General features: G+C 38.7%; 1 pseudogene; it reads right to left on the reverse strand.

The window, feature by feature from the left end:
• Window positions 1–8193: 8193 nt before the first annotated feature.
• LOC148004297 (glyceraldehyde-3-phosphate dehydrogenase pseudogene) lies at window positions 8194–8988 on the reverse strand (annotated as a pseudogene).
• Between the last annotated feature and the right edge of the window lie 411 nt (window positions 8989–9399).

Here is a 9399-nt window from a genome sequence, read left to right on the forward strand (position 1 = left end):
AAATATGGCTGCCCTTCCCAGATCAACCATACTCTAGTGGATGACCCCACATTCATGAGTATATGAGAAACACAAATAGAACTCAGTGGGTTATTTTTTTTAAAAGAAGACACTAAATTGGGGGCAATAGGGAAGTTATGGGTAGATTTTGAAAAAAATCAGGGGGCAGAGTGGAGATGAAATGATAAAAATACATTGTGCACATGCATGACATTCTTAAAGAATTAATGAAATACCATAATTTAAAGTTAATAATAAAGATTCCAAAGTCTCAGACTCATGAATTCTAGTGACTGCCTGTCTTATATGAGAAAATACAGTTACCTTACATAAAAGCTAGTAGCTTTATCATCTGATGCTAGATTTATTTTAATAGCTAATATGCAAAAAAGCAAATATATCACATATGCACAACTTGGGTAGGAAGCCATTTTAAAATGGTGTTCAATGAAATGGTTCTGGATGATATGACTTGTGTACGGTTATTGTGCAGTTTGAATGCCATACGTCACACGCTGTGCCTTGTTCTATTTTCTTAGAGTATCTCACGCAATGTTTTCATAAAAGTAACTATCTGAATCAATATAAAATTTGAACCAGTTTACCTAAGTCCTTTTGGGAAAACATGATCCCTAGTATTAGATTCCCTTGAAGTTTGGTTTTTCAGAACAAATACCTGTGTTGAGCTAAGAAAACTGGTCTAATAGTAATGCTGAGGCAGCCGAGGCTTATAAATGTAAAGTTCATGTGTAGCTGCTCCTATCTCTGGCTGCACTAAGAAATAAAGTATATATTATGTCTGCGTAATCATTCTTTGTGTTTTTCTTCTTGGTCTGTGTCACTGTCAGTGTTCTATAGATGGAGTTACAAATGACAGAATCATTAACATACTGCCAACTTTTAGACACTTAAAACACAGTTTTTATTTTTAATGGGTCACAGTTGGGCACAGAAATACAAAGACAGGATTCCCATATACAAAATGAGCTCATTCCACGATAATACAGGGTCTCTAAGAGAAAAAGAGAGAACTTGGATTTGGGTAATTGAGCTTATCTATGCCACTGAAATCTGCTTGGATGCACTGCACTTCCCACTTGCCTAACAACCAGTCTCTCTTGCTTAGACTTCCTCTCTTGATGTTAAACGTAGCATCATTAGGCCCTCACTATATTCTTTAATAGACTCCAACTTTGCAATCACAACATTGTCTTCCTTTGGGATGTGATTTTGTGTTTGTTTTCTGAATCTGCTATAGAATTTTTAAACCCCTAAAGACAGAGACTATATAATACAATTAAAAGTGTACTTCAATGAGGTATATCCGGAATTCAAATTTAACTAAATTGACATTGATACTTGTAGAAAAACTGGCAGAAATGTCACTGTTTTCTATCATTCACAAATAAAATAAATGTATGCCGTAATGATCAAAAGATCATGGATGCCATGTTATTTATTGTATTTGGTACTGTGGTCATATTCTGATTATTCTTATCTCTCACCCTCTTTTACCTCTTCATATTTACTCATCCACCTTTCTCACTACAGGGCCATTTCCTATGTCCATGTCTTTTTGTTCTGGTCTTCAAGCCACTAAATATAATGAGGTCAATCTTTATGGGCATCATTTTACAGGTATCCAATGGAGCTTGGGTACATATCTGAGATACTGGCTTTTCTTCCCTAATAATGTTCTAGTAGCCAATAGTTCAGAAGGAGAAATAGGTCCTTATGAGGTTCTCCAATATCCGTGACTATTGATATTTTACATCCTGTAAAGGCCCAGTACAGACAGCCACAGCTGGTGTAAATTCATGGTTGCAAAGGCTACGGCACACCCAGAGGATAGCATTTCACTCTCTTTCTCCATGTATTCTGGCTATTACTTTCCTTTTGCCTTTTCTTCCATTGTAATTCTTGAGCCTTATAGGGAATGGAATAAATGTTTGGGAATGGGCACTTAACTATCCTTTTTTAAAATTGTTCTTTGTAATTTGAGAAGCCAAGAGTATGTGATTAGAGTATCTCTAAAGAGAGGCCTCTCTGATAAAGACTGGAAGCAGAATTTTTCTGTGGGTAGAAACAGAGATGCTTAGAATACAGCATGATACTGTATCATTTAGCTAAATGACTATAATGAGTTCTCCTGTAGGGCCTCTTTTATGTCTAGAACTGAGTTTTTGACCAGGTTTACAGTACCAGGTGCAAAATCCTGGTGTGTCTGAAATCCAAGCAGAGGATTTCATTGTTTCCATTGTCATTACTGAACCAGTGGACACATCTGTTGCTGTATAATTAAAATAAAAATGGCTTTCTTTTATCCTGTACTAGGTCCGGCACCTCAGTGCCCCAAGACATCTGTTAGCTATCTTCATCTCAATCAGCGAAAGGTCTTATCCACTTAGCTCCAACCCATATCACACTGCCGATGGCTACTCTTTGAGCCTGGCAACAATCTCTCTACCCATCTAGTTCCCAAGGCAGGTTGCCACCATGCCAGGCATACATATCCCAATTCTGTGGTGGCCCAATGTCTCCAGCCACCTCACACTCTCTTGAATTCAATTAAATCACCACATGAAAGAACACACGACACAATAACCTCTGATCCAATTGAAAAGATATAATTGCCCACCTAGACATACAAATCCCTGTATACATTCATTCCTTAAGAATATTCATAACAACCAGTAAATGTGCAGAGAGGAATCTTTTCTTTCTTTCTTTCTTTTTTTTTTATTAACTTGAGTATTTCTTATTTACATTTCAAATGTTATTCCCTTTCCCGGTTTCCGGGCAAACATCCCCCTAACCCCCTTATCCCCTTCTTTATGGGTGTTCCCCTCCCCACCCTCCCACCATTGCCGCCCTCCCCCCAACAATCACGTTCACTGGGGGTTCAGTCTTAGCAGGACCAAGAGCTTCCCCTTCCACTGGTGCTCTTACTAGGATATTCATTGCTACCTATGAGGTCAGAGTCCAGGGTCAGTCCATGTATAGTCTTTAGGTAGTGGCTTAGTCCCTGGAAGCTCTGGTTGCTTGGCATTGTTGTTCATAAGGGGTCATGAGCCCCTTCAAGCTCTTCCAGTTCTTTCTCTGATTCCTTCAGTGGGGGTCCTGTTCTCAGTTCAGTGGTTTGCTGCTGGCATTCGCCTCTGTATTTGCTGTATTCTGGCTGTGTCTCTCAGGAGAGATCTACATCCGGCTCCTGTTGGCCTGCACTTCTTTGCTTCATCCATCTTGTCTAATTGGGTGGCTGTATATGTATGGGCCACATGTGGGGCAAGCTCTGAATGGGTGTTCCTTCTGTCTCTGTTTTAATCTTTGCTTCTCTATTCCCTGCCAAGGGTATTCTTGTTCCCCTTTTAAAGAAGGAGTGAAGCATTCACATTTTGATCATCTGTCTTGAGTTTCATGTGTTCTGTGCATCTAGGGTAATTCAAGCATTTGGGCTAATAGCCACTTATCAATGAGTGCATACCATGTGTGTTTTTCTGTGATTGGGTTACCTCACTCAGGATGATTATTTTCCAGTTCCAACCATTTGCCTACGAATTTCATAAAGTCATTGTTTTTGATAGCTGAGTAATATTCCATTGTGTAGATGTACCACATTTTCTGTATCCATTCCTCTGTTGAAGGGCATCTGGGTTCTTTCCAGCTTCTGGCTATTATAAATAAGGCTGCTATGAACATAGGGGAGCACGTGTCTTTTTTATATGTTGGGGCTTCTTTTGGGTATATGCCCAAGAGAGGTATAGCTGGGTCCTCGGGTAGTTCAATGTCCAATTTTCTGAGGAACCTCCACAGAGAGGAATCTTAACATCCACCTCCATGTTCTCTCAGCTGCTTCTCCTCCCTTGCTCCAGTCTCCTCCTCCTGCCAACCCTTCCTTCTAGTCCAATGACATGCCTCCTTCTATCTTGTACCTGCCTTCACTTGCATAATGACATCATCCTACACACATCTTGCCATGTAGTTTGGTATTGTCATTTGTAGGGTTCACAGCTGGGTAGGACCATTGATGGGGTTTCATCTCTAGCTGTCTGAATAGCATTTTCTGGTATCATGAAAGCTGGGAAGCCTGAAGGAAGCTTCCAGAATGGTTCCAGCTTGGTTTCTATATATTTTACAACCAAGGCATATGGTATCTTTGGCAATAGGGTCCAATCATTTAGTTCTGATGGGCAATAAAGAGGTATGGTTAGGGCTGTATTGTTTTAGGAACCTCTAGAGTCTCCTCAACTAACAGCTCATGAGAAAGTATCCTACACTTGGCACTAGAATCTTTCTTTTAACAACCTGTGGCTTTGAGAAATAACTTTATTCAGCCAAACAGAGTATTTCCCTTCTCAATCTTACTATTTTTAACTTATTTATATTTTTAACTTTTTTGCACCATATGCTTCAGTATGGCTTTTTTCTATACCCCTTGTTTTATTTACCTCCACATCTCTCTCTTCCCTCCACCCCTATCCCTGTTAAACATCTCCACCCACAATCTCTCTCTACTTTCTTATCTCTTAGGTTTTTTTAATCTCACTGCCTTGTGCCCTCTCTGGCTTCCTGGCTTTTATAGGTAAGGTCAAAACTCATTCATATATGATAAAAATATCCCCCATTTGTCTTTTTGGGTCTGGGTTACCTCAGTATAGCCTTTCAAATTTACCTGCAAATTTCATCATTAATTCATTCTTGATATTAATGTTCTATCAGATTTATAGCTGTCAAATATGTTTCTTCCATTTTGCCAGGTGTCTTTTTTCCCAGCTGACTGCTTTCTTTTCTGTACAACTTTATAGTTTCATGAGGTTCTATTTGCCTTACTTTCTGAGAGAGTGAAGTCTTACATATGAAGTCCCTCTTCATGCCTATATTTTGTAGCACATTCTTTTCTAACAATTTCAGAGTTTTAATTTTCTCACTGAGGTGTTTGATTCACTCAGACTTTTATGCAGGATCTGTCTTCATTCTTCTCCATGTAGACAGCCAGTGTCACTTGTTTACTTTTGGCATTTTTGGAAAAAATCAGATGGTTGTAATTGTGTGAATTTGTATTTGAACCCTCTATTTTATTCCATTTATCTACATGCCTGTTTTGGGATAGTACAGTGCCTTTAAAAAATTGTCTTGCTTTATAGAATGCACTGAAATCAGATAGGGTATTTTATGAAAGCTTTGTCAACTTGATATAGCTTATAATAACCTAGGAAGAGAGTGTCAGGGAAAATTTTTCTATGTTTGGTTGGCCAGTGGGCATGTCTGTAGAGGGAAATGGTTAATTGACATGAGACAACCTTACCCACTATGGGCAGCACTACTCCTTAGAGAAGGGAGTAACAACTTGAATTGTATAAAAGTAGATCTGTAGAGCTGAGTACACACAAACAATCAAGCAGATAAGCACATATGCATCCATTTCTCTCTGGTCTTACTTTTGATGTGTCTATCTCAAGCTTGTGACACTGTGGCTTCCATGTTATGATAGATTATAAAACTGAAACTGTGAATAGAAATACATCTTTTTCCTCCACAAGTTGCTTTTGTCATAGCAACAGAAATAAAACTAGAACAATAATTGTAGAAAGATTTTTAGCAGTATTCATTTTTTCTTTGAATTGCTTTGGTATCAAGGCTTTTTCATGTTTCCATATAAATTTTAAGATTTTTTTTCTATTTCAGTGAAGAATAGCATGGTGATTTTGATTTGAATTCCACTGAATTTATAAGTCCATACAAATGTTGGGTGTTGAATATCCTCTAGACTACAGAACACAGTCATAACCCTGTGCCTTTTTACTCCTGTGCTAAATACAGAGAATATGTTATCAAATATTTGAATTTGAGAGACTAAGAGACAGCTCTAAATTTAGAAGTTACTATATAACTGTTTTAGGTTGACCAATTGATTGTTACTTGTTCCTATCAATGTTCACTACAGAAACTATAAGCTATAAACATTTTAGAATCTTTACTATATTAAGTATTGTATATCAATTTCCTCTATCTATATTCTTTCACAAAACACAATCATCAATGTTGCAAATGTCACTTTTATTTCTTCTCATGAAGTGTTGAAATGAGAGCCCTAACCATGCTGTGCCAATACACAGCTTGGACTGAGCTCAGAGTGCTTCCTTTTCTGTTCTAATTATTCCTAGGCTTAGGCCTGGAAGCTTTTTAGCATCCATACAATCTGATCTTTCAAGCTAACTGATTCAATCCAGTTTCTCTCAGCTCCTGCCTGAATTGCTCTGCTTGGTTGCATACTAACTTTGACAATATGTTCTAATCTTCTGGCTCCCTCTTATTCTCTAGCTCATTCTAAGTTCACCTGTGTCTAGTTTGTTCTTTTTGCAATTTGTCTCTGTAAAACTGTCCCAATAAAATGTGATATTCTCTCTCTCTCTCTCTCTCCTCCCTCTAAAGTAGTCTCTTTCCTTTGCTGTTCTCTTGTGAGTTGGATACATCCTATCTCATTCTGTCAAATCTTTCTCTGATTCATCACTTTGTCTGCCCCTCAATTAGTCACCAGCTTCAAATATGACTGCTTTCTTAACCTTTCCTTCTTAGGGATTAAAGGTATGTACTAAGGGTGTGTCTGTATTCTAGCCAGATTATTATGTAATCCAGAACATGTCTGCATTCCTGCTTCTATTGGGAAAGCGCCATGAAAATATTTGTCTACATTGGGATAAAAGGTTCTATGTTTGGGGCCATGTGCACTAAGAGGTTGCTGTGTGCAAAGGGTCTACTTCTTTATGTCCAAGATAATTATGAGTTTATTAGGCTGACAATAAAGTGTCAAAGAGATTACAAAGGGGATTGCTGGAAGGTAGGTGAGGTGGCTCACAATACTTCAAAGAAGGATGCTATTCAGTGGGTTGCATTCTCTCTTTGATGCATGTTCCATTAGTGTGAACTTTAAGTTTCATTTTCAGAAATCATTATGCTGTGTGGAGAGCACAGGAAAAGAAAACACAGTCATGAGACTTTTAAAAGACTTTTATTTTCTTTTAAGAAAGAGAAGGGGAAGCAAGAGAGGTTAGAACCCTGAAACCATTTTGTATCTATACTCCTATGGTGATAATTATAACTGTGGATGCTGAAATGAAAGCGTGTACTTTTAAAAGTAACTAAATGTAGTTATGTGCCCTCCCACTCATGAGTAAGCCCAGATTTAGCAGCGTATTTAAGATCTGGTATTTCAGCTGTTCATTTTATGGAGCTGTAGGTATATGACATAGGGGTGTTGACTTTATTTTCCTCTTTTTAGTTATTTACTTTAAAAGATTTAAAAGTATTATAATCATAAATTATAGAATTAATGTTATTCTATAGGTACATCTTTTATGTTCACTATTCAATGTAATTACTTATATATTAAAATATACTTTAAATAAAGGGAGCAATCCTATATACTATTAAATATATTTAAGATTACAATTTAAGCAATAATTGATATAGAGATTATTTAGTCCCTGTTAAAGCAGTTAACACAAAAATTTAAATAAAGAGGTACTTTCCAATTGTAACATAAATATTTTGAATTCCTACCCTATAGCTAAGTATGAATTTCTAGCATGTGTGAAATACTTGTAAAAACATTCTGGCAAATAACTACTGAGTCAGTTCCAGATAGGCAAAAGACTGCAAATAGAATATGTTTTATTCTGAGTCAATTCATTTGGTAAGCTACATGGTAAGCTTTTTCTATACAGATGAAAAAATGTTTCAATGTAAGTCATGAATAGATCAGTTTCTAATGATTAACATTTACTACATGATAGTTTATAGACATAACAGAAATAGATGTGATTTCTGCAATATAATTTAATCAAATGCCTTAAATTTTTTAGGAGGGGGTGCAGCAAACTTTATTGATGGTATTCATGAGAATAGGGAGCGCTCCCTAGGCCCCTCCTGCTATTATGGGAGTCTGGGATGGAAATTTTGAGGGAGATGCACAGTGTTGGGGGCCAAATTGGAATGGGGACTCCTTAGCGACCGAGAGCCTCTGTCTTGCTCTCAGTATCCTTGCTGGGCTGGGGTGGGTGGTCCAGGGTTCCTTACTCCTTGGAGGCCATGTAAGCCATGAGGTCCACCACCTTGTTGCTGTAGGTGTATTCACTGTCAGGCCAGGAAAAGAGCTTTACAAAGTTGTCATTGAGAGCAATGCCAGCCCCAGCATCAAAGGTGGAAGAGTGGGAGTTTGTTGAAGTTGCAGGAGACAACCCGGTCCTCAGCGTAGCCCAGGATCCCCTTTAGTGGGCCCTCAGATGCCTGCTTTACCACCTTCTTGATGTCATCATACTTGGCAGGTTTCTCCAGCTGGCATGTCAGATCCACAATGGATGCACTGGGGTTAGGAACATGGAAGGCTATGCCAATGAACTTCCCGTTCAGCTCTGGGATGACCTTGCTCACAGCCTTGGCAGTACCAGTAGATGCAGGGATGATGTTCTGGGCTGACCCATGGCCACCACACTGCAGCTTTCCAGAAGGGCCACCCACAGTTTTCTGAGTGGAAGTGATGGCATGGACTGTGGTCATAAGACCTTCCATGATGCCAAAGTTGTCATGGATGACGTTGGTCAGGGGGACTAAGCAGTTAGTGGTGCAGGATGCATTGCTGAAAATCTTGAGGGAGTCGTCATATTTCTTTTGATTCACACCCATCACAAACATGGGGGCATCGGCTAAAGTGGTGGAGATGATGACCCTTTTGGCCCCACCCTTCAAGTGAGCCCCAGCCTTCTCCATGTGGTGAAGATGCCAGTACATTCCACGAAATACTAGCACTACCCCATTTGATGTTAGCAGGGTTTGCTCCTGGAAAATGGTGATGGGTTTCTTGTTGATGAAAAGCTTCCCATTCTTAGTCTTGAGTGTGCTATCGAATTTGCCACAGATAGAGTCATACTGGAACATGTAGACCATGTAGTTGAGGTCAATGAAGGGGTCATCGATGGCAACAATCTCCATTTTGCCAGATGCAGAAAAGGCAGTCCTGGTAACCAGGCACCCAATATGGCCAAATCTGTTCACATGGAGGAGGCGAATTTTTCTAGTTAGAAAAATACTGACCAGTCTTCAATTATCACTGCATGTGGTTTGTATGCACAAAGAAAAGAGGATCACTCCAATATTACCACTGTGATCACTGGGGCTACAATAATTACTAAGATCATGGCTACTACTTGGATTCACATGGGCAATTTATAATTCTGGAATTTATCTTGACCCAGTGGATGGATTTCCCAACACTTTAATAATGAAGTAGATAAGGTTAATTATACTGATGGTTCTTATTCTGTTTTTCCCCGAGACCATTGTCCTTTCTCATAATAATTCTGGTATAACACACAGAATATGTATATTAGAGAGGAGGAAACT

Source organism: Rattus norvegicus, chromosome 8, assembly GCF_021556685.1.
Source record: "Rattus norvegicus strain SHRSP/BbbUtx chromosome 8, alternate assembly SHRSP_T2T, whole genome shotgun sequence".
Classification (NCBI taxonomy): Eukaryota; Metazoa; Chordata; class Mammalia; order Rodentia; family Muridae; genus Rattus; species Rattus norvegicus.